General features: G+C 41.2%; 1 protein-coding gene across 2 annotated transcripts in view; it reads left to right on the top strand.

Annotated features, from left to right (window-relative positions):
- Nucleotides 1-244: 244 nt before the first annotated feature.
- eomesa (eomesodermin homolog a) overlaps nucleotides 245-24,522 on the top strand; it is a 32,405-nt gene continuing 8,127 nt past the window's right edge. The window contains exon 1 of one of the 2 annotated variants that reach the window (XM_082521002.1): nucleotides 245-261. The gene's annotated coding sequence lies outside the window, so the exon portion shown is untranslated. Of the gene's footprint in view, nucleotides 262-17,849; nucleotides 17,858-24,522 lie in introns of those variants that run through there. The other variant, XM_082521003.1, reaches the window with a different exon arrangement.

The following is a 24,522-nucleotide window of genomic DNA, read 5'->3' as shown; positions in this document are numbered from 1 at the left end:
TAGTAAAAAGCTGTTAACACTGTTAGCTCGTTGGTGGACTACTCATGGCTAGAAATAGAGCATAACCCTCGTAGCACAAAGCCAAGCTAAAACACCAGATAACCCTTAGCCTGTTTAAAGTGGGCATGCTAACTAGCTAAAATGGGACATTTTTTTCAGGTGTTATTGCTCCATTTGTTGCGGTTTTGTTTTTTGTTAAAGAGTTTAATTAAATTTTTACTGTAGCATCAAGATTGCAGAGGTCAAAGATTGCCGTTCCAGGTAAGTGCACAACTTGATCTTTATGTGATAGGTCTACCATGCTTCAAAGAGTAGCAGCCTCTCAATGCTTGTGTCAAAATGATAAAGCTATGATGTATAACTGGTAATGCTTGTCATGATCACTTTACTTTTAATCTAATATCTTTCAAAAGAGAACAGATGAAGCCAGTGCATATGTAATTAATTTAGTCAGTGTTTTAATTTTGATTTACTGAGTGTACCAAATGAAGAGATATGGTCTCACCAAAGGAATAATTAATTCAAAGTAACAACTCTCTCAAAATGTTCTTTTAATGGTGTTAGGGGACCACAAAAGTTTTTACGTAGTACAAAATTTGACACCATCACGCCATATAAAAAAGATCCTGATGTCTTCAAGTTTTGCTTTTGGGAGAGTGCCAATAAGGCCACTGCTTATGTTTATACAAATGCTTTTTGTTCATTTACCAGATTTGAAAATGGCTAAACTGAACCTGTATGACACTTTACAAAGCACACAGAAAGAAAGACATCTACATTGCAGCACCTGTTGCTGTGATTTGGCGCTACAGAAATAAAATTGAAATGAATTGAATTACCTGCTTACAACAAATTAATTTCTGACAGTTAAGAAGAAATTGCTGTATGTGTAAATACTATGGATGTTTCTGGAACCGATACTTACTATTGATTACTATTACTACCTTTTGATACCCAACCCCCCCAAAAAAAGCTAAGTTAGGCCTACTTTGTCTAAAGAAAAAACAAAACAAAAAGAAAACCCACCATAGGTACTGTAGGCAGTGTATGTACTTCAGGCTATATAAATAAAATTGAATCGAACTGAATTTAATTCAATTGAATCTTTGTGTGACGTAACCTAAGTGGCGGACATGGAAACAGACAGCGCTGGAGATGATGAATGAGTAGTTAATCCTGGTGTACATCTTTGAATTCAACTTGTAGGCCTTGGGCACATGTGAAGTTGGTGCATTCTCTGCAGAAGTCCCCAAAGCCACAAAAAATAAGCAGGCATGCACACACAAAATGTCACACCTGGTGGACGTGTGGATGGTACAATTGAGGCTTAACAGGAATGACTAATGTCTGATTTAGACTTCTTCCCTTTAATTCAATGCTGTAACTATCCACGTGATCTGACTACATGTCAGGTGGATGCAGCCGGCAACGGCTGAATGACTTGAAAGATTAGGGCATAGGGTTACACCCTTCCTGGTTATAAGATAAGATAGAGAAAGTATAATCAAGGCTTTAAAAAGGTGGGAAAGGTCGGGTATGGATGTATTTTGGCTTGTTATCTAATTTGCAATTTTTTTTAGACAGTAGGAATTTGCAATTGTGTTCAAAATTGTTTTGTAATGGCTAATATTTTATATGCTTAATTATTAGATATGCATATCTTCAAGATAAAATTATGTTGCAAACATTATAACTTTTAGCAACATTGTTACACTACACAGCAACTTTTTAAAATACATTTTAATAAATAACAGGTTGACCAGCATGTCAGTGATGTAAACACTACATTTTAATAAGTGAGTTTATGGTATAATCCATTTAATTAATATTTTTTTATTTTCCTGTGACATCAGATATTACTGATATAATCCTCCTGGTATTAGTACTAAATTTCAGGTTTGCTTTCATTGTGACCTTCTGAATTCATACATGATTATTTAAACCACCAGTATCCTGAAAGTGGATTTGAGGTTTTATACATGCATCAGTGATGTGGTGTAAACTAAAGGTGTGGTAAAAATAGAGAGGTGTAATAAAACCATGAGTGCATTGTATCCGTCTGTTGATGTGTTTTGCATCAATGAACGCTGCAACAAAAGAGCAGCTTGGATTGACAGCGTAGTGGGGCTGGCCTCTGGCCGACTGTGACCTTTGACAAGTCTCTGTCACTTCTCACCTCTGCAAGATAAGCTCTGTCATACCAATGCACACAACATCACATGCTCCTTTCCCCCATCCTACTGTCTCTTCAATTAAAAGCTTAATGGATGTTTTAGCACTCTGCCACTTTGATGACAGCATCCTAATCTGCCACTGTTGGATCACTGAGAAGCTGAAGGAAGGGAGGGAGCGGAGGAGGCAGAGGGGTGGGGATATCTTACAGGTTAGAAGGGGGGCACTGACAATATAATCATGCCGAGACACTGCGGCGTGAGGATTTTTTTTTTCTGTTTTCACACGAGGCAGACCCAAAGGGGTGGTCCTGGTCAGGGCATCTAGCCGGAGAGGCTAGTCTCACCTCACTGACATGGAAGCCACCCTGGCTGTCACTTTACATCTCTGACGCCTAGAGAGGGAGACCATGACCAGGCTGACAGGGGCAGCGGAAGGTGAGGACCCAGAATGCTTGAGACACCCTTGGCTCACAGCCAAACTCCGCTCCTCCCCCTCTTTTTTTCTTCCTGACACCTCACAGTGTCTATGCAAACTTTTATACTTTATGATATTTCTAACCTTTACATCTTAGGATTAAATGCAACAAGGATTCGAAAGACTGATTAGTTTCTCTCGTGCTTTTTGAAACCTTGAGAACTGAAAGTTGTTGTTTTTTTAACATTAAATAATACCTGTTATATATACGATAAAGATATTGAAAGAAAGAAACAATTTTTTTAAGCACTTTAAAAAATCTGACACACTGAATACTTTTAACTCTGGGTAAAACTACTCTGGGTGTCATATGAGTCTGGTGTCAAACCCACAATGAAAACTAGCATTATTGGTAGCATGTGACTTATCAGAAATCATATGAGAAAACCTAAACCTGTGTGAGAGAAAACACACACACACACACACACACCAACCCCTACACACGCACACACACAAAGCAAACACTTGTGACACTGGAGCAACCCCTCAGGACTAACAGATGTGACAATGACTAATGTTTTACCATGTGGGTGTTGCAATGCGAACAAGGGATTCCACATTTTCTGCAAGGCAATCTAAATGCTGTAGGTGGACCAGTTTCTGTGGTCTGTTTGATCAACTTTCTTCTGAAAGTACAAAGCTGAACACTTTTTATGACATCAGAATATTTTAGGATAAAATTTAAAAAATTTAAAATTGACTCCACCGCATTTGAAAATGAAAGTCACATAGAAGCTGATTAGCATAAAGGTAATTGGCAAACAAAACAGCATTGGGCATGACTGTTTTTTTACTGTTAAAAACATACTTTGAAAGTTAATTTAAATGCACAAGTGAGAAGTGAGACTAGTTAATGTGATTTGTTTAAACATTACTCAGACCAAGTAAGAGATGTGAAAACCTATTATCTCAAACAGTAGTAACTTCTAGCAAAAACAACAGCTTAGACTTGTTCATTTTATTTGCAATTTAACAAGCGAAAACCCAAACGGTAACTACTGGGCAGAGGATGATCGCATACTCGAAAGCACCCCTCAGAAACAAAAATTCACCTGACTCAGAGTAAGTCAATACACAGAAAACCGGGGGGAAATTCAGAGAGCGTGAAAAGAGTCAGGTATTCCAGGAAAAAAACAGGTACATAACTGATTGTTTGCCACACTTGCAAAGCAAAGGTATAAAGACAACAAAGGAAAGGGAGATGCGCAGCTATACTAGAAAAGGAGTGATGGTAAGACACAGGCCTAACAAGGGCAGGAAACATGGACTCCAAAAAGGCAAAAGAAGAGATTTTATCGAAATAAGAAATAAAATTGATCAGAAACTTGAAAAAAGGGGGGAAACAGGAAAAAGCAGAATGAGCTGTTCCAGAAAAGTCCCTTGCACCAAAGCTTTTTGTCAATTGATGCCACTTTTACTGATTCGAAATTGTTTGCACAGAACACAGCAGCTTATTTTTTTAATCATTTATTGCGGAAAAGAAATCCGTTCAACCTCATGTTGAAATCATTAGTCCTGATACCCAAATGACTGTTCTAAAATGATTCATGCGAGAAATGATTCCACCTATACGGTTATGATTTGCAGTCATCATTAAGAGAAACCAGTAATCAGTTATCTGTAACTTTTGGTCATAAACAGCAAAAAACGCCCATGTGAAATGTGATAATCCGCTTAACCCACCAACCCAGCTCTACCTCTCATTACTTTAGCCTCAGCCGATGTGGAACAAAGGCACAGGACTTCCAGCATCGTGAGACGTGATTTGTACAGTTTCTAGTGAGGGCGTTCTGATTTAAGTTTCAGCATAAGCATGTGTCATAGGGGAAAATTTGCTGAAACAGGTGATACCTTTGTTTGTCTTGGAAATCCATGCTCATCAAAAGAGTGAAAAATTACAACAAATTGCCCAGATTTCACACAAATGCAGTTTTCCCTTATCCATCCATCCACACTTTATTTCATTCATTCATACGTCTCCACTCCTCCATTCCTGATCCCGTCATTCTGTGTTGCACAGTTGAACTTGTGCCCCCCTGCCTTCTTGTTGACCTCCTTGCTAGAGTGCTGTGAACCCTCTGCTGCCCCCTCCCTCCATCCACTCCTCCTCTCCACCCGCTTGTTTGAGCTCTTTCAGTGAGGCAGATTGCTGATCCCGCCTGGCCGCCCCTTGCCGTCTCGCAGAAGTGCGAAAATAAGATGGCATTGGATCTATTAACACATTGGGCTGAGTGTTAGTGAGGGGGTCCCAGCCGAGACCACTCTCTCACAAGGTCCGCCGACCGTCATCCTGGCCCTCCTCTGGCCGGGGGCAAGGTGGAAGGTTGTGGAGGGGTGGGGTGAGGTTGGAAGGGTGTGTATTCTGTAGGCAATTAGAGACATCAGAAGGCCATAGGAGGGGGGTTAACGAAGAGCTAGCGGTAGTGCTCGAGTGTTGCGTACGGGGCATGCTGACACTCGTCCACTGGAAATTTCACCTGTTCTTCAACAGCCTACCAGCTGATCGATTGATCACCATAAAATGATAGCTGCATGTCAGGACTTGCGCGGATGAACAATGAGAGAAAAACAGAGTCGCTTACGTTTGTAAAGAAATTCAACAATGTGACATTTCTATTAATTTCAAGGGGATCCCAGGTGGTTGTCGATGGGGGTGTGCCAAGGTGTATTTGCAGGCATGTATTCATAAGAGCGTGTGTTGTTCACTTGCGAGCGTGTGCGTGCGCGCATGTGCAAAATCCTCCCAATCAGTCAGCATATTTTCTATTCATGAAGGTAAAACATAAACTGCCGTATAAACTGCCATTTCTCAGATAACCTTGTTCCAATGTTATGATGACTTTACATGTGCTCACATCCACAGGATTTCACTCCTGAACTTGTTGGCACGGCGAGATGTAATGTGTCCCTCTCTTCGAGTGTCTCTACCTCGGTGCGATTACACGCCCACAGATCTACCAGCTCCGTCGCAACAGCAACAAAAAATAAATAAACCTCACAACTTTTTGTCACACTTCAATCACATAACATTACCCAACCGCATGTTAGCAATTAATAGATGGTGTTTGCTGCTATTTATTTGACTTTTCGTTTTTAGCAAGTGATGAATGAAAAGACTCGCGGCCACAATTGCTAGACAGCGAAACAAAAACAGTTTTTGTGCATGCGTATACATAAATACATACATATATACATATATATATATATGTACAGCTCAAGATCTCTTTTATAATTTAAGCAGTGCTATGTACAAGATAATTGTGTGTTCTGTCTCTTATTCTGGCAGCAGAAGCAAATTCCCCCGTCGCCCCTCTGCTGTACAGCATGTGGCCCTCCTTCAGAGGGGCTGGTTACCAAGCAGATTAGACAAGATATTTACAGGTGTGAAAAGATGCATTTTTCTAATACAGTGTGAAATTCTTCTGTTAAGTGCGCTCTTTCCAATAAGCCTGTTCACAATGGGATGAGAGAGAGTAGGAGAGAGAGAGAGACAGAGAGTGAGGGAGAGACAGAGAGAGAGAATCCAAGAAGCGAGTTGTCTTGTTTTTTGGCTCTGTATTTTAAAAGGAGCTGAGGCGTAGCTGAGCGCAAGTCTTAAGAAAAAGTGATAAAATATACAGTGAGAAAAGCTTTCAAAGTGTCGGGAAATTAAAGCGGAGTGCAGCAGCAGGGCGGGGGACGCGGGGTTTGGGGGGGGGGGGGCGTTGGTTGGATGTCGGTGGGTGGTAGTAGAGCAGCGTTCAAGATGACGGCAATCTGCTTATGTGACTCCAGAGAGGAGCCGTCCTCTGCGGCCTCCGAGCTCTAGATTACTGACATCATGCTGTCTGTACAGTTTGGGTAAAAATAAAAATGTTCTTGATCTCAACAGTTTACTTGCAGCGCGTGACATTGTTTTACAGCGATGCTGAGACCGACAGCAACGGAAAAGGCCTCTCTTTTTATTATTAAAGAGCAGAAAGAACAGGGGCTCGATCCAAATTAGAGCGGAAGCGAAGAGGATGGGAGGTTGAAGGAGATGCGTTTGGATTTGGGTGAAGGCAATAGAGTGGTGGAGGAGGGTAGGGATGCGGGGCACAGGAGTGTTGTGACCACACACCCTCACCCGTAGAGCATGGCTTGGAGCCCAGACAAGACTATGCTGGGCCTGCCTGTCTCGCTATGGAGAGAGGGCCATTCTGTACAGGAGTCAGGAACAGCAGCGTGGGGATCAAAATGCCGCGGTGCCAACTCTCCACCCTGTGAAAAACAAACAAATTATCCTAGCTGGTAAATTCCTGTGACTACAATTTGCAGCGAGAAGTCTCAAGGTGGAGAAAGTATTAATGTGTAAGCGTGATAAAGATAATACTCATGGCAAATAATGAAGAAAAGTGGGGAAAGCATCAAGAAAATCAAAAAAAGAACAAAAGAGTGTAACTTTAAAACCTTTAAAACAAAACTTCCCTGTTTCCTTCTCAAGCATCACGTCTTCATCTTCATTCCTACCAACATATGAGTTTGTTTTTTTTACCAAAGAGCAGAGTGCACTGAAGCTTGTACAAGCATGCTTTCTTTTGATGCCTTGCTCAATAAAACTCTGGCTCCTCTTTTATCCATTTCTGCCAGTTGTATTAGCAGTTTGTACGGCCGGTGGCCCCCTGTTTCTGCAGCCCTCTCCCACCATTTAAAAGCGGTGACACACGGCTTGGCGGGCAGCGCTACGGGGCAGAGAAACCCCCTAATTAATGGAGGCAATCTTGCAGCTTTCAACCAGCCTTACATTTCTTTTAATGAAAGGATTAACGCAGTGCATTAAGATGTATTTAACCTCCAGCACTAGCTCTGTTTCAATAAGTATTAAACAGGCCATTAAAAGAAGCGGGGGGCTCAGTTAAAGCAGACAAAGGCTAGTGTGCTGAATGTGGTGTAAGGGGTGGATCTGGGGAACAAGGACGGAGTACGCTGTTCACGTTTAGCATCTGCCTAAACAGCTCATGTTGAGCTGAAAGAAAAATGGGAGCTGGGTTGACACGGCCTGCAGATTTATAGCCACAGATTGCTGAAGGCCCACCAGAAGCGACATAGTGGTTAAGAGAAATGTAAATACAAAATTAAAATGTTAATGCAAATTAAAGTCCCTTTTGAGGCTTTTTTTCCCCTGTTAAAGCCATTATTTGCTTCCTCTGTGCAGCTTGCGTGGAGAGGTGACATTGTTTTAAAAGATATATGTAGCCTACTCACTTTGCAAACCAGAGCCAGAAATCTCAGAAATCTATTTTCTAAGTTGTTGATTTTACAAAACAATCAGCCGCCACCATGTAAGCCTGTGCCAGAGCCCCTGCTGAACAATGTTGGTATTGTTCACTTGGAAAAGAAAACTGGCGTGGGCTGCTGCATTTATCAATTTTCCCTTTCTCTTTTCGCCCACTACTTGTTTGTCATGGCATGGCGAAGGCCCATTTTGGGCCCAGCAGGTTGTCCTGTGCGCATGGCATCACCTAAAATTAGTTCAAGTCAGCGGTGGCCGTTTTGCAGTTTTTCCACTGCGGATGTTTGCGGATCCAAAAAAACAGCCATGTCTCACTTGCTTTTCGTGTTTGTGGCAAGCCTTCTTTCCTGTTTTTTTTTTCTTAGAGGGAATACATTGGAGGAAAGTAGTGACAAGTCTGACAAACTATTACAGTACTTATAAAATGCACTTAAATCAAGAACGACAGGAAGTCACTCACGGTATATTTTATATATATGAACCGAAGAAAATGCAAATTGAGAAATCGAGTCAGAACCAAACTGTTACAGTCCACAACATAACAGACGTGACAGCCTTGTCATGTACTTAAGTGTTAATTAGTTTTCAGATGCGCTGCTCCCTCCCCATCTATGTTCATCATGAGTGTATTGAGAATGACAGGGCTCAGTAGTTAAATAGATTCCCTATCGCATGTCATTAGCCCCCTCCTACTGCAGGATGTAGTCGAACAGCTTTTATCGGGTTGTCTTCCATTGAGATGATTAGCCTGAAACTATATTTCAAAAGTGTTTGTCAGGGTACCTAGCATGCTGCAGCAAATGTGAGTAACAGATGGATTTGCTCATGGAAGAACAGGATGATCATAGTGTGCCTTAAACGAGCTTAGGCCGTGGCATGAATGCTCGGTCCATATTACATTTATGGTTGCCCGAAGGCACGCGTTATGGTGCCTCATCTGGAGCTAGAGGAAATGAGACTGACAAGTAGCAGCGAGAGTGAATTACAAGTGTTATGGATGAGCAGACATTGATCGGATAACCTCCAGTTGTGTTAAATGCCTTGTTTGATAGCTTTTTCATGCTGGTGGGTCATTAGAAATCAGATGAAGAACTTGTTAGCACTGAACAAAATGAATCTATCTATCTATCATTAAACTATGTTTTTTATTAGTGAGAGAAACTGGAGTTTGAAGAGAAAAGCCACTAGGACAGTCTTGCAGTGAGGGAACAGCAATCACTGATCTTCACAAGTCACTTTCTTCTAAGCAGATGAAATATATAAGAAATCTATGATGGTGCCCCAAAAGAGCAACCTTTACCATAGCCTTAGGCAGTGATGGATTTGTACCCACAGTGACAGAAATAACAACCAAGTGACTTGATGATAACCTATGAACAAATTCATTAAGCAAGATTTGTAAAGTGATAAAGGAAATAAGGTTATTTTAAAAAATACTTAAATTTAAAACTTGAACTTCCTGCTAGATCTTGCTATGTTTATTATATTAGACAGCGGTGGTGGATGAGGACTTTGATTAGTTTTCAGGGGAGGATGTGCTTTAGTGTAATGAGAGTATAAACGTAAGTTTTCATTAAGAAAAACATGCTCAAGAGACTGCAGTGTTTGAGTAAAACAGAAAGCATCTTGTGATAAATCCCGTTAGGTTATTTTCACTAACCCTTTTCACATGCTCAGTGCACCTCTGAACTTTTCTATGTGAGAGAACACGAATATCTGAATTTGTCGGGTCAGGTATTAAACGGACCTTATCCTGCCAGCTCATGAGTGCAGTGTCTGCAATTGGGATCATACTCGAAGCAGGTAATTGTCCAGCGTTTACAGTACATATGGCATGATGACAATGTTACATATTTGATTCCAAATAGAAAATGTAACCTTTTTTCATTATGAATTCAGCTTTCCTATCTAAGATGGTGCTTCTTAAACTTGTTTTCTGGATTATCCCACTTCAAATGCTAAAAAAGAATTGCACCGACAATTTATTTTCAACCATGACCACAAACAAAAATTAAAATTTAATTTCGGTGAAACAAAACAAATCTTTTCCCTGAAAAAAACCCCCCATATCATATATATCAGTATATCATATAAATGTCTTTTCACCACCTCTTGCTGTATATCTAATTAGTGGTATAGATGCCCAATGACTCAAGATAATATTCAAACATACAGGAGGACTGCATATATACATTTCAGGATCCATGAAAGAACTCTGTTTTAAAGGGGTTTTCAGAGGCAGTTCAGAATGAGTATATTCAGGCTTTAATGGAGTTGGCTGGGAAAGTGCCAAGACTGGCAAATACCACTCCTGCTGTGTTCTTTGCACCCCGGTCGCAGCTCTCAGAGGTATTCCCAGCCTGTTGAGCTTGTGAGGGAAAGAGAGAGGACCAAACGAGAGGAAAAGGAGGAGAGAGAGAACATATGATATGGGAGAGAGAGTGGGCATGAGAGAGAAAGGGGAGAAATGGAAGTGTTAAACAAAGAGATGCGTGATGAGGTAAGACACACCTTGTATGCCGCTTGCTACAGCCCGAGCCCTTAGGTCTGAGTTTTAGCTCCCTCCTCCCTCTCTGCTGTTTCTCTCCTTCCCTGAGAACTGTCATTAAGTCATATGATAGTGTAAAGTGTAAAAGTGACCCACTTAGCAGAGTGCCAACCATATGTGTGTGTGAGTGTGTGTTAAAGGCCTCTTCTTCTGCTTAAAAAAAGGGAAAGGACCGAAAAGAGAGAGAAAAAAAGATTTTCTCATCCTTGTATGCATGTGTAAAATTCTTAATATTTCCATCAATTTACCAACAATGCGCCTGTACTGTTAAGCAAACAATTAATCCATTACTATAATAACATTTTTTGTAGCCTAATACTATTAAGTATTGTAAATTAATGAGTAACACAAATTTTACTAACCAAGCAATTATTACTCACATTAGAGAAGTTCTTTGATTATTTGTATGATGGGTGGATAAACAAAAACAATCAAATGTGCCAGTTTCCTGCATGCATGCTACAGTCATCTGGCTTTAGTTTGTGTAGTGAAAGGAGAAAAGCATTTTAGATATGAACATTACTTTCATGGTTTTCGCATGAAAGGTCAAGAATATGGCACCCGAGTGCAATCTCCACCCAGGCCAGAAAAAACTATCCACTGTTGCTAACACACTTTTGGAAAAGTTGCGTACTGAAAGAAAGTAGTAAGTAAGCCTGGTCCCAGGAAGATTTTGAAGCAGTCAGGTAGCAAAAGCAGTGATAAGAAGTAAGGCCTATACCCACTGTCAGGCCATCGTGTGGAAAAACACACTAACAATGTAACGTGGAAGCCTTGCCTGCACTGATCTAAGATGTTCTCCACCTCCATGCCAGATACACGAATGGATGAATGAATGCTGTAACATGAAGTGTAACAAATTACCTCGGGGAAGATATAAGTAAAATAATGTAGTGCTTTTTTTTTTAAGGAAAAATAAGGCATCGTGTAATTGCTTTTTGAATAGTGACTCAAACACTTTTTAGACATCGTTCCTACAAATAATAAAGTCAAACTAGCCTCAGAAGTTACAAGTGTAGTAATTCAAGATTCAAAGCGTTTATTGTCATGTGTACAAAGAAAAGTATTTCTCTCATGATCCCTTGCTGGCTTGCTGCTGGCTTAGCACCAACAAAAATTGCCACTTATGATTTTTGGCATGCAAAGCCTCAAGCCGCCAGCAGAAAGTGAACCTCACCCTTGCTGGTGATAGGTGATAATTTTTCTCGTGCATCCTATTTATAGCATATTTATAGCACAAGCACACACATATATTCTAGCTGTCAGCTTTGTGATGCGTGTCAATAGGCTGCTACTGATTGACTCGTTACTGACCATCCAGAAGGTAAAGATTTAATCAACACTGTGACTTACTGGGGGAATAAGGGAGAGAGAGATGCAGACAAACATATAGATGTGTGTGTGTGTGTGTGTGTGTGTGTGTGTGTGTGTGTGTACTGCAGTGTGCTTGGTTGAACAGAGAATCAAGCGAATAAAAGGAGTGAAGTAGGGATTTATGTTCTCCTCTATAAAGTTCTATGAACTCTGACAAATCTGCCCGGCTTCCCATTGTGTCACTGTGCTGAACTGTAACAAAGTTGAAATGGCCGAAGCCAAGACTGGAGGCCTCAGCTGTGGCTGAGCTGAGCCAAAGCATGGTGAAGGCCTTTGCTGGGGTGACAAGAGCAGGGTGCAGGGAGCCAGTGCATGTTAGCTAGCTAGAGCGTTTGGTAAAAGTGCAGACAGCTTGGGAGGTGCTAATGAATGCCGGGCATTGCTAACTGTACTGTACCCAGGCTCCGGGCGCAGCCTGGCAGCCTCCTGTCCCTCCTGCCCGTGCAAAATGTGAAAGATCAACCGGTTGGAGGGAGCAGACGGAAGCAAGCACACACACATACGCACACTCCCAAATGCACACATACTTGTTCGACTGCACACACGCGTGTGCATGTGTGCACGCATCTCTTTGCGTACACATAGACAAATGCACCCACACTCTGACACAAACACACTCGGGCCTGGCTCACTGTGGTATCACATCATGAGGGCTCCAGCCAGGCCAAGCCATGAGGCCTCAGCTGAGATGATTCAGGACTCCCCGCTGAGTCCTCACTCAATCAGCCAGGTGGAGCTCCACAGCAGAATGGCAGCACAACTCCAACACTCCATGCCGTAGTCGCTAAGTGTGGAAATAAGAACAAGAATAAGAAATACTTTATTTATCACAAAAGTTGGGAAATTACTGAGTTTTAGCAGCCAAAACATAAAAAAGCAAAGCTCATGGAAATAAACAAAATATCATGAAACGAAATAGCTCAAAATACACAAAAGAAGGAGGTTGACTAAATAGAAAATACAAAAAGGGTTAATAAAGGCATATAAATAAGTAAAAAATAAAAATAAAGAAATGCCTATGAAAGTAGATGTGGGGGATATTTTATAATAAACGTATGATATTTCATATCAGGCAGTGCTGGAGTTTGTACTCAGTAATTCATTTCTATAAATTTTAACTCTTGCTTTCATACTGAAAGAACCAAGAACCGACCTCAAACCTGCTCATTTATTTTTGCTATTTATAGAAGGAAAATTAAACTAATAGATGACTTTCAGTAAGTAAACAATTATTTCAAAGGCAACACATTAAGGTGTACTCATATTAACTACACTCATATTACCCCAGAAGCATCCAAGTGTACAAATATTTAAAATTAAAGTCTAAAGACTACACTTGATCCATTACTTGACACATACTGTAAACTTGTGTGATAGTGAATAGGTCATACAGCTGATTCTCCTTATTCTGCTGTTGTAAGTGTAACTATCAAAGGAAAACAATCCTCACTTAAAAGACAGGCAGCTAGTGTTGCTCTCCTCTCAGCAAGCTGCGTTAGATTCGACTCAGCTTTGAAGGGGATTACTGCAGAAGCTTTGAACTCTTATCACAAATACATCGTGCTAAAAGAGAGATCAGGAGCTCAAATATGTAAGAACATGGTGATTTTTTTCCATTTTGACAAGCCGACAGGAAGGCTCTGCTCTATTCTACACATTGGCTCTGTGAATAATGGCCAGCTGTATAAGATGAATCATGTTTACCATTTTTTTTACTAATGAATATTCATAATGTAATGTTTTGCATATAGCTTTTCTAAATAGAAATGGATGGTGGAGGGCTTCAAAATCACAGTTATGATCTATATCCTACCATCTGTAGTGTTCTTTCATATTATTACAAATTACTGGACAATTTTTTTTTAAAACAAACTTTTTATTCAGTGTGAAAAGAAGCGCACGTATAATTTAGTCCAGAGGAAGCACTGAATATGCATGTGGACCACTTTCCGGCAGGTCATCGGATTTGTTATAGTTTAAATGATGTTATTGAATTATCAAGTTTTAATAACTCTCACTTGACTTTCAGGTACAAATTGTAATGCCTCTGATTTTCTTCCTTGACTTTCTTCACAGTAACAAGCATTCTTGAGTAAGTTGGGTCTCATTAAAAGCTCTTTGCGAGTTGTCTGGAGATGTATCTATTCATTAGCTTCAAAAGGGTGTCATGTGTATGAATTATGCTAACAGGATCTAATTAGCAGATGCAAATGAGGTTAGTCAAAATTGTACTGAAAAGACAGAAGAAAAGCTCCATGGGATAGTTGGAGCTCGACAGCTCACCAACCGCCCCCACGCTGGGCACCAAATGTGATGGTTCGCCCCTGCTGCTGAACTATACAGGAGACAGGACTGAACCATAAACACAGACACGGGGAGGACGGCTGTTCAGAGGTGTTGTCATCGAAATCAAAAATTTTCTTTCATTTTAAAATGCTCATTTTACTCATATTTAGTTCAGGATTCCCTAAATGACTCATTCACGCTAGCTTAAAGCGGCTAAATGTCCACTTACACTGCTTAGCGTAGAGCCAAAAGTTAGCCCCCAACTCGTCATGCCTCCCCTCCTCTTGAATGCACAGAGTAACGCACACATCCCCCCGTCCCCCCGTCCCACAAGAAACAAGTTACACAACCAGCTTATGGAACTCCAGAATCCGGCGTGAAGAGGACTCACTAATAGCAGCCGCCTACAAGCTCCTGCCATTCTGACATCAGTGGCCCCAGACTGTGGAGAAGCTGGCAGGACTTGGGGAGCATGCCTTCTGGCCTCGGCAGGGAGGAAGGCCAGCAGGCTGCAGCATCACACACACGTACGGCACACACACACATGCACTCAAAAACACACTCTTTTTCCTTCAGTAGGAGTTGCGATTAAGCTTGTTACGTTCAGGGTTAGAGCCTAGGAACAAGTGACACAGTGTTTTGAAGGAATCAGAGAGCTGCAAAGAGCAGATTGTGGAACATTGTTAACTGGCATGAGTTGCTTGATGCTTGTTTACCTATTGTGTTGAGCCCCCACTCATGTCAGCTCTGCCAAGACTGGTAAAATGTCACGAGTGCACAATGGCCTTAAGCCTTCTATGCCAGCTGTGAAAGTGTAGCTGCTATTGGTTTAACCTTGTAAGTTTGTGTGGGGATGTGTGGATGCGTAAAATGTTTTCTTTCAGTTATGATGTTGCATTGTTGACAGTTCGGTAGTTTTAGGTTTGCCTCTGTAAACCACTGCAGGGCATTTTAAATTAAACAATCAATTTCTTTATCTTGCTTTTTCATTTTGTTTTAGGAAATTATCTGGGTCTAGCCCAGGTTTTTAATCACATATACACAGTGGTGTAAAGAGGCAAAACTATAAATATCAGCTCATTATCCAACAAATAGTAGACCTAAATGTACCTTGCCTCATTAACGTTCAGGTTTAGTAGGTCCTACACCAGTTTCCAATAAAGATGCTTTTAATTGCTCCCATATAAAAGTTTATAAGAACTTTACAGTTCAGTTTTTCTTTTTTTTTTTCTTTTTTTTTTAGCTTTGTAAACTTGGTTAGATGTGTGATGGCCATGACATGTAAGCTCCAAGTTCAAAGATGTGTTTTGTGTGACCCATGAGCACAGGCCGCTAACTGTCACAGTAGTAATGAGTACAATGATGACACTGCTGGTGCGATACTTCCACAAGAATGTTTCCAATCAACATACTCTCAGAGCTGATAGATAGTCCCAATATTAAATGAAAGGTCAAAGAAGTTACATGGAGACAAATAACCAAACATGAAATAAAATAAATAAATAAAACTTTCCCATTTGCACATTTGATGGACCTGATGATCAAATCAAAGAAAGCTCCTGGGTTTCATTGTAATCATTAAAACCCTCATTTTCCTGGTATCCGGTCGTTAAGTCTGACGTCACTAGCCGTGTCTGGGCCTAAACTCCGCTGCAGGTCCATATATCAAACGATCACTATGGCATTACTGAGAGTTGAAAAACTGTCTAAAGTCTTTCATCTTTAATAAAATGATCAGCGTTCTGCTCTACCAGGTGTAACAATTGAGTTTAACATCCAGGCATCCGTGAAAACGGAATTTATGACATTTAACGGAGTTAGAAGTTAGCAGGGAGTTAGCTCGCTAGCTTCTATCTAAATACAATATAGCATGTCCTGACTGCGGGGTTTTGGAAACAAGTTAAAACGTACAGCTCTGTTATCACTTCCAACATAAATGAAGACAGAAAACTAAACAGCAGTGACGTTTGTAGGGTTACTGAAGTTTGGCTAGCTGGTATATAATGATGTGTTACGTGACCGCTAGCGACACAGCTATATTAGCATAATATAAACAAGCTAACTTTTTTTCCACTCCATAAAAGTTAACGTGAGTGTTCTCGGTGGTCAGGAACAAATGTAATCGCATGGCAGGATGCTGTAAAAGGACCAAACTTCAGCCAGGAGAACAACTGAGATAATCCATCCACAATAGGAGGTTAGTCATTCATATACTGCTGCATGGGCTGGGCTGTAGTTACATCCTAAGGTTTTAAAAACTGAGCTTAAATAAATGATTAGTGGTAATAAAAGCCGAAGGAGGTCAACAGTGATCACTGACTGTTTTAGGAGCTTTTTGAGATTAAATAGAAGAAAATACAAAACATTAAACATGTTAACAACACAAAAGCCATATTAAACGCAGACTACTTTAGGCCCGGAAGTAGGATTCGTCACGTCATCACTTAACGACCGGATTCTCACATCTTCTGTGCTACTTCTATCAGCAATCACATTATAAACACTACTAGCCCAGGTCTTTTTCTGTTTGAGATTTGAGTTTTACTTATGTTCACCTGGCACACTGTATTCCTGGCAGTCTTGTTTGGAAGAGTTGCGTTTTTGTTGCATCTGTTAAATATAGCGACTAATTTGTAGTTCTTCCCCTTCATGTTTCTGCTATTTACTATGGTCCCAGAGCCAACTCATGTGAAAAAAAAGATACATTGTTATGCTTTACATCCTTCTTGACACTGTTTAAATTACTGCATTCTGCTAGCTCTGAGCATTTTGACAGAAATGAGTGTGAAATCTTGTGAAATGCGCTTCACTAGTCTTTCTCACAGACTGATGAGACGTCAAATTCAGCCTCGAAGCATGCACCTGAAGCAGGGATCTTTTAGCAAGCCAGACAATGACGTAAATCCACTAGAGTTGCAAGAAATTTAGGTTTTCCTGCTGTAACTCACATAAACACTGCAACAAATGACAAAAAAGCAATGCAAACGATAAATCATTATTTCAATTTGATGTATTTGGCGTGCCTTAGTAGAAGAATCACAGGTTTCAGTCAGCTTTTCTTACAGTACTGATGATTCTGCCTACGCAATATAATTCTGTATAAAAAATTATGATTAAGAGTAGATCAGACTGCCTTAAATGCTTGTGTATCAAAGTTATGGCTTTGTTTTGCAGTACGGTGCAACAGTCAACTCATTACATTCTGACCCACCACTGGAGCCAAACACAAAAGGGGAATTAAACATACTGTGCTGTGCAAAAGTCTTGAACCACCCCATATCTCTGGTGTAGCAATTTATTAAAACATGTGCAAATATACATATATAGTATCTAAGGCAAAAACAGAGCTTGTACAATTATAATGAGCTTGAAATTCAATATTTTGTGTGACGTTCAAGGACATTCAAAGCTCTTCTTTGGAGGATGGCTGCTTTTTGTTTCATTCCCTGTCAAGATGATGCTACTTTAATAATGTTGAGGTCGGGGCTCTGGGGAGACCGATCTATGACTAAGGCGTGGATATGGACAGTACTTTTATTTTTATTGCACAAAAGGATGAGATGGTAAAAAATGGTGCAAGCTGCGTTCAGAACAGAAACAGCTGTATTATGCTGCTAACACAACTGAAGCTCTTTGCAGGCATCTGCACAAACAGCATGCTAACGCTATGCTAGCCAAGATTCAAGAGTGATGTTAAAGCTGACTGAATGCCAACCGCAGCCCAGCAACCAGACCCTAAACTTCAACAGGTAACAAAAGCAGTGCTAAGCAGTCAGGCCGAAGCCTCCGTTTCTACCTGTTCATGTTTTTAAAGCAGAAGCACTGTGGGATTACTTTAAAGTCTCTTTATGTTAGTTTTCATCTTTTCTTTGTGCTGTTGGCTTTGTGTTTATACTTAAACACTAAGAGAAAGATCATATTTATGGGATACATATGATCATAGGATAGGGATATGTGTTTGTGTTTGTGCATGGGACTGTAGCTTATAGGTTTATATTCTCTCATTGTCGCATAAATTATGACACATTACGTCTTAGTACATTTCACAGAGAAATGTAAAAGCAATGCAAAGAGCAGTATAACGAAGTACTTTCTCCTGGGAGTAATTAAGTAAGGTACTGCATTACTTTTAAAAAAAAGTGTTCTGTGTAAAACGTGACTTTTTTTGAGTAATGACCCCAATAATGATCACAGCAGAGAGGGGAAGTACCTCCATCTTGCACAAACATTTCAGCATTCAATTAATTGGCATGGATATAATCTCTTTGATATGTTGTTTCGAAGCGGAGCCAGTGAGAAACTAATGAGAATCGATAAGAATATCAATAAGGAATTGAACTGAAAAGTGATATTGATAATGGAATCTGAATGGCTAAATTCCTATCCTACCATCCCTAACGATGGGTCAAGATTTAATGCTACTTTTTTTGTGTTCATGTTTCCATCATTTTGACAATATCCCAACAGTACTGACGGAAATGTAGTCCCAAAACAAGACAGAGCCTCCACCGTGTTACAGTTGTAACTCTCTCCTGGGCTATTCAGTAGATATTGATGACAATGTGAACCAAATATTTCAAATTTTGATTAATCAGACCTGTTGCAATTGACTTTCAGTCCAGCTCTTGTGTTTTTGGCATGCATCTGCCTTCTTATACCCTGCCTTAAGAATGACTTCTTGGCAGCCAGCCTTTCACTGACCATTTCTGATGAGACTTTGGCAAACAGTTGACGGATCGACAGAAGAGTCAGGACCCCTACACTTATTCAGTTTCCTCATTTTTTAAGAACACACTGCACACCGTACTGAGATATGACAAGTTTTCAGCTATGGAAAATGAAAATGAAAGTGAAAACTATGTTATCTTTGGTGTTTTTCAGAGATTAAACGGTGTTTTTGCGACAGATTGCTAGTAATAAAGTGCCTAAATATATCATTTCAAAGTGGTTTTTTGCTAAATTGTTTTTTATATGTAGACATTGGTCCATTCCTTGAGTTAGCTGGAATTTTATGCTTGAAAGACTGGAAGATATATATATATATATATATTAGCAATAAAGAAATGAGGGCTGGGTAATGACTTTTGTTTAGTACTTTAAAAAGAAAGCATGTTTTAAGTTTGTGGATGAGAAAAAAAGATTTTAGCGACTTTGCAGAGCTGTTTGCTTGTCTTTGGTAGTCAGTACTGAAAGTTGACCCCAGGCCTTGCTCAAAATGTTTGTATATATATTCATATACATTTTAATTTCAAAATGCATCTCCACCTCAGTTGGGTTGAATTAAATTTAGTGAAAGCCACTTGAGAAAGTGAAAGAAAAAAAAATTGCTTTACCATCGTACGAGCCCACCCACTCAAATCCTCCCCCTGCTCTGGGTGAGTCACTACCAACCACCGCTAACCACACAGGTGAAATAAACCATAGCTCCATCCCACCAACGCCTACGCTGCTCACTTCAAAAGAATAACTGAAAAGGTCAAAGTTGTCAGGCATATGACACTGATTTGTCCTCTGTCACTTGCACCTCTTTTTTGTTAGGCATTTTATTAGGCTGAGATTCTTTTTTAGGGGGGGTTGTTGAAGCATTAGTAAAAGGCTTGCAATACACTGCGACTAGTTGATCAGCCCCTTAACATTTCTGACAGCTCAACAGGCAAACAGCAAAACCCCCAAAAGCCTAACAAAAAACATAATTAATTGCAACTGCACAAAACACAAAAACAAGGAAAAAAGCAGCTCTCTTCTTTGTTCATTTTGACTGCAGCAGATCCCCTGTCTTCACACCTCCCACATTGGTTTAACGTGTTGCATTGTCCCCCACACAGCTATTCTCATACACACACACACACACCAGAAACACACGTAGACCCACACTCACACATATATATATATGAAGACCACATCAGCCTGGGGCTCCCCTTTTGTCTGCCTCTGCGCTAAAGGTGTGATCGTTGGTTGCACTGCTGAGGAGGTGGGGGGACATTCTTTTACCAGGGGTGGAAGGTATTAGTCCAGTGTCCTCGTCTGGCATATCATTTCATTTTGAATCAAACATTAGCCCGGATTGGGGATCCCCTTTGTGCGCTCGTCACAGATGTCTAGGACAGTTAGTGGGTTTTGCCAACCAAAAATGTGCTTCCCTGGAGTGTTGTGTGTTTGTGTCTGCTTGATTACATTTGTGATCTCATTATCTGATAACTAAAAGACAAAGACAATGAAGTAGGTAAAAACATTTTAAGAAAAATTATTACTTACTGTGTAGTCATATTTGTTGCAGCTCACCACTTGGGGGAAATCTGATTATTCACTTTCTTGCTGAGATGTTGATGAAACCATTATAAGTGTAGTTAGAAACTGTGTCAAGTTAGCGAAGCTTTGCTCCAGCAGAAAGTAATAAAACCAGCTTTCAGCACTTCTAAAGCTAACTAATTAACATTTAGTAGACCCACTCTCCATTGTATATACAGCTGGGTAGGTTTCAGCAAGCAATCTGTCATGATCCCTGTGCCTCCCTGGCCAGCCCAGTGTGGCCACAAGTGTTTGTTGTTTTACTCTCTCTCTGCTCCCCTCGCCTTGCTCTCTCTCTCTCTCCTACCTGTCTGCCTGGGCGGAGCTCTGATTGGGCTCCCGCCCTTGGCCTACGCACCTGCAGCTGATTTGCAGCTCTTCTTAAGGCAGGGGCTCCGAGCGACTTGTCGCTGGAATATTGAGTAACTCTTGTTAGTATTGCCTGGCTTCATTGCGATTCTGTTGTTCCTGTGCTTTCCTCCGACTTACCCTCGTCTGTGTTAATAAGTTTACCTGGATCAGCCCTTTTGTGACCCCTGGACCCCGTGAGTGTGAGTGGGCTGCTTGTGTGGAGATTGTTTGGACAAGGAGCGGAGCAAGTGCGAAGAAGTGTGTTTCCCCAGCCTATTGATCCCCGGAACCCTGGTGTTTCCCCCCCTTCACGTGTACATATCGCACCAGTGTGATTAATAAAGTATTGTTGAACCGTGCTTTCTCAGTCTGCGCCTGAGTCCGTTCCACCACTGTGACACAATCTCAAGAAATGTCACATTTTTTTTATTTCTTAAAGCACAGTACTACTTTATCAAATGCTCAAAGACAGTGAAATTAAATGGGATTCGTTTCTGTCGACCACTGTCACCGTGTTTTCTGTTGCATGAACAACCCAGTATCACGGCAAAACGCCAGTCCACCGAGTCCATTTCACATCGGGTTGGCATGAAAGTAGGTGCATGCCTTCTCAGAGTAGGTACTAAATATTTGCAAACTAAGTCAGAAACACTGCTTCCTTTTCTTTTTTTTTTTTTAACTGTTGCAAGATAAGGGTTTCTCCATTCACTTTACTGCTAATTCATTGAACACAGATAAAAGAAAAAAGAGCTAAAAGTCTGCATTTACTTGGGGCTCCATTCGCTCAGCAGACACCAGATTTTTCAAACAAAGTCTGGACCATTAACACTGGGTTTGGGTCCAGCCTGTCTCGGCTGGTCTGTTCTATCAAGGTCTACAACAGTCAGATGAACCTCGAAACAAGCGCTCCCCGTCAGACAGAATGTTTGGTCCATGTGTCTAGACCTCCACCATATCTGACCCGCCAGCACAGAAGGACACGCAAACACTCGACAGACGATCATAAGGAACAAATACAGGCAGGCTCCTTCCCACCACCATGTGACTTGGATATTCATGCACACTGCTGTTCGTAATTTCTTATCATTGACACCCACCCCTCCACATCCACTTATACACTTGTCAAATATGACACCTCTACCCACAAGAAAGAGACCAGGTTCTGAGTCCTTTTCTAGAATACCTGTATTCACTGTCCCAGCTACGTTTTGGGAGTTTTATCCCCCAGAAACTACAGTACCTTTCTCAAATGTAAAAGACACCTACCCAGGTCTTTAGTTCAAGAACAGGACGGGCTTTTTTTGTTTTGTTTTGGGGTTTTTTGCTTTCGTACTTCATGTCACTCCCCTGTTTTCCAGTAAGAGAAGGAGACCAGACCATGGACCACTTCCATGCTATGTGGGAGTCCCTGCTGTTTCAGTGGCTGCCAGGCAGGCAGCCTTTTCCCTCTCTCTTTGGAGCGTTTGGCTCCATAACCACGGGAGCCCATCTGATGTGGTCCCCCCATCTGACTAGCAGCTCTCTTCCCTAGGCCCAGACGGCTGTAGGGACAGAGCAGACGAACAGGGCCGCAGATTGTTGTAGACCATTTACATGTAAATACAGAGACCGGGCCTGGGTCTGGGTTCAATATTGAAGGTGTCCGCTGCACTGAGGTCCCTCTGTGTGTGCATATATGAGCGTGTGCGCCTACACGCCGGCGAGTGTATATGATTGTGTGAGCATGCACGCTTGTGTGTTTTCATGTATGTGCATGGCATGATCCAGTACATCTAAATTATACAGCTGCCAAATTGCTGCAAATGTTTTAATACAAAACCATTCTGTGGTCCGTAATTACATCTAATGGCTGCTGGATGCTTTTCTCCAGAGCAGAGATAGGAGGCTTTTCGCTGAATAATTTGGCAATTTATCAGTTAGTTTTTGCAGACAGATCAATAAAAAGAAATCATCATACTGACTTACATTCATAAAAATATGCTTTAAAGAGGGATAGAATAATGTTTTTGGATTTGTTTTTGGTTTTTTATTGACACACAGGGGGATCTGAGGGGCTTCGAGCACTGTGAATGTAGCCCCTAACCCCAAGAGAAGATAGAAGATGCCAAGGCAACATGCCTGTTTCACTTGGGGGGTCAACTTTAAACCATTATTCATGTCTCCATAACCCCCCCCCCCCTCCCCCCTCCCCTCCCCACTAGCATATGCCTCCGGTTGGTAGACAGTAAGTCAGTTAGGGCTTTCCTCTGTGTCGCTCTAGAAGCTTTCATACCGGGAGAGAGAAGTGTTAAAACTCTTCTCACTTCTGACTCACTGATTTAACCACATTGAGGCAGGAACAGCAGCAGAATACTCCTGTGGTGTAAATCTGTTTGTGTTCCCTGTCCAAAAAAAAAAAAAAAAAAAAAAAATCAAGATGAGAGAAAAATACAGAGTCCTCCTGAAATGTAGTTTCTGAGTCAGGGTTAGCAATGTGATAAAAGCCCAGCTTGTTTGGCAGTAATAGTGCTATGGGAAAGGACAGAGAACCAAGGGGTGAGCAGGGTGGAGTGGCTCCGTCTTGGTGGCAGTTCGCTGGTTGGTTGATGAAGCTCAAGTGTGGGACAGTCTTCCCCTCCCTACCCCAGCGCACCCCAGCCTCGGCCAGGAGAGCATGTCTGTCAGAGAGGGCGTGTTGTCTTGGAAGCTTAACGCAGAGTCGATACAACTCCACCACCCTCCCTTACACCTCACGTTCTAGGGAACGCATATATCCAGTCTACGCTGTCAGACTTTTAGCACCTGCTATTTGCTTTGGGTCCCTTATGTCAATTCCTCTAGTGTTTCAGGAGGATGGGCTCCGAGAAGTGGGTCAACAAAGGTTGATGCTAAAATGGGGCTGAGGGTGAGACTAGGGCCAGTGGACTGCCGTCCACTTTTGGTGTTGCTGGCTGCATGTTCTGCCCGTGATGACGCAGTGAGTGAAAGTGAAAAGGGTGGATGTGTCAAATTCACTTCAGTGATTCATAGTAAACTGAGTGTTGGTGGTAATTACTTTAGTGACATTAAAAAATACTCCAGACATGAAAGAAATATAAGCATATGTCCTAAAAAAAACAACAACTTTGAGTCTTTGTGCCAGTTGCTACAAATAAGATAGAGACGATTTATTGGAAAAGTCAGATATATTCACACCAATACTTTAAACTCACCCTGCCTCCATAATTGTACCTGCTGCATTCCCCACAGGCCCTGGGCGACACTTCCTATGATGCAGTAATCCAAAAATCATGTTATCATACCTTGGGGGATCATATGTAGCAGAGCAGCTTCAATCCTATTTCCCTGAATGTAACCAGTATACCTTATTTCTCTAAGATTTGTCTTAACACAGTGGATTATCATTGCCCCCTGAAAACCTGCACAACACAAAAGTATCGGGCCTACATCTCCCTAGATACATTTGTGCAGTAATCCACCGCTCCTTCAGCAGGACGGTCACACACAAAACAGGCACACGCATATATGCATGCATGCACGCGCTTACATCGGGACTGATCTGTCGAGATGACGCAAAGTGGCATCCGATGGTTCCATGCAGTCTATTTTAATGCATTTTGAGGAATGCAAACATGCTGTATACAAAGACGGGAGTCCCATGGGTCATCACTCTGACTCGTTACAGCTGGAGAAAATTTCCATTTCACAATCATTTGTTCTGCCGGAATGGCATCAAACATGAATATATTTTACATATTGACTCCGAGGTTCTTTTGTATGCATACAAAAATGCAAA

This window comes from Aulonocara stuartgranti (assembly GCF_965226115.1).
Source record: "Aulonocara stuartgranti genome assembly, chromosome: 22".
NCBI lineage: Eukaryota > Metazoa > Chordata > Actinopteri > Cichliformes > Cichlidae > Aulonocara > Aulonocara stuartgranti.
Note: the sequence above shows the minus strand (reverse complement) of the source record. Positions and strands in the feature narration are given on the sequence as shown.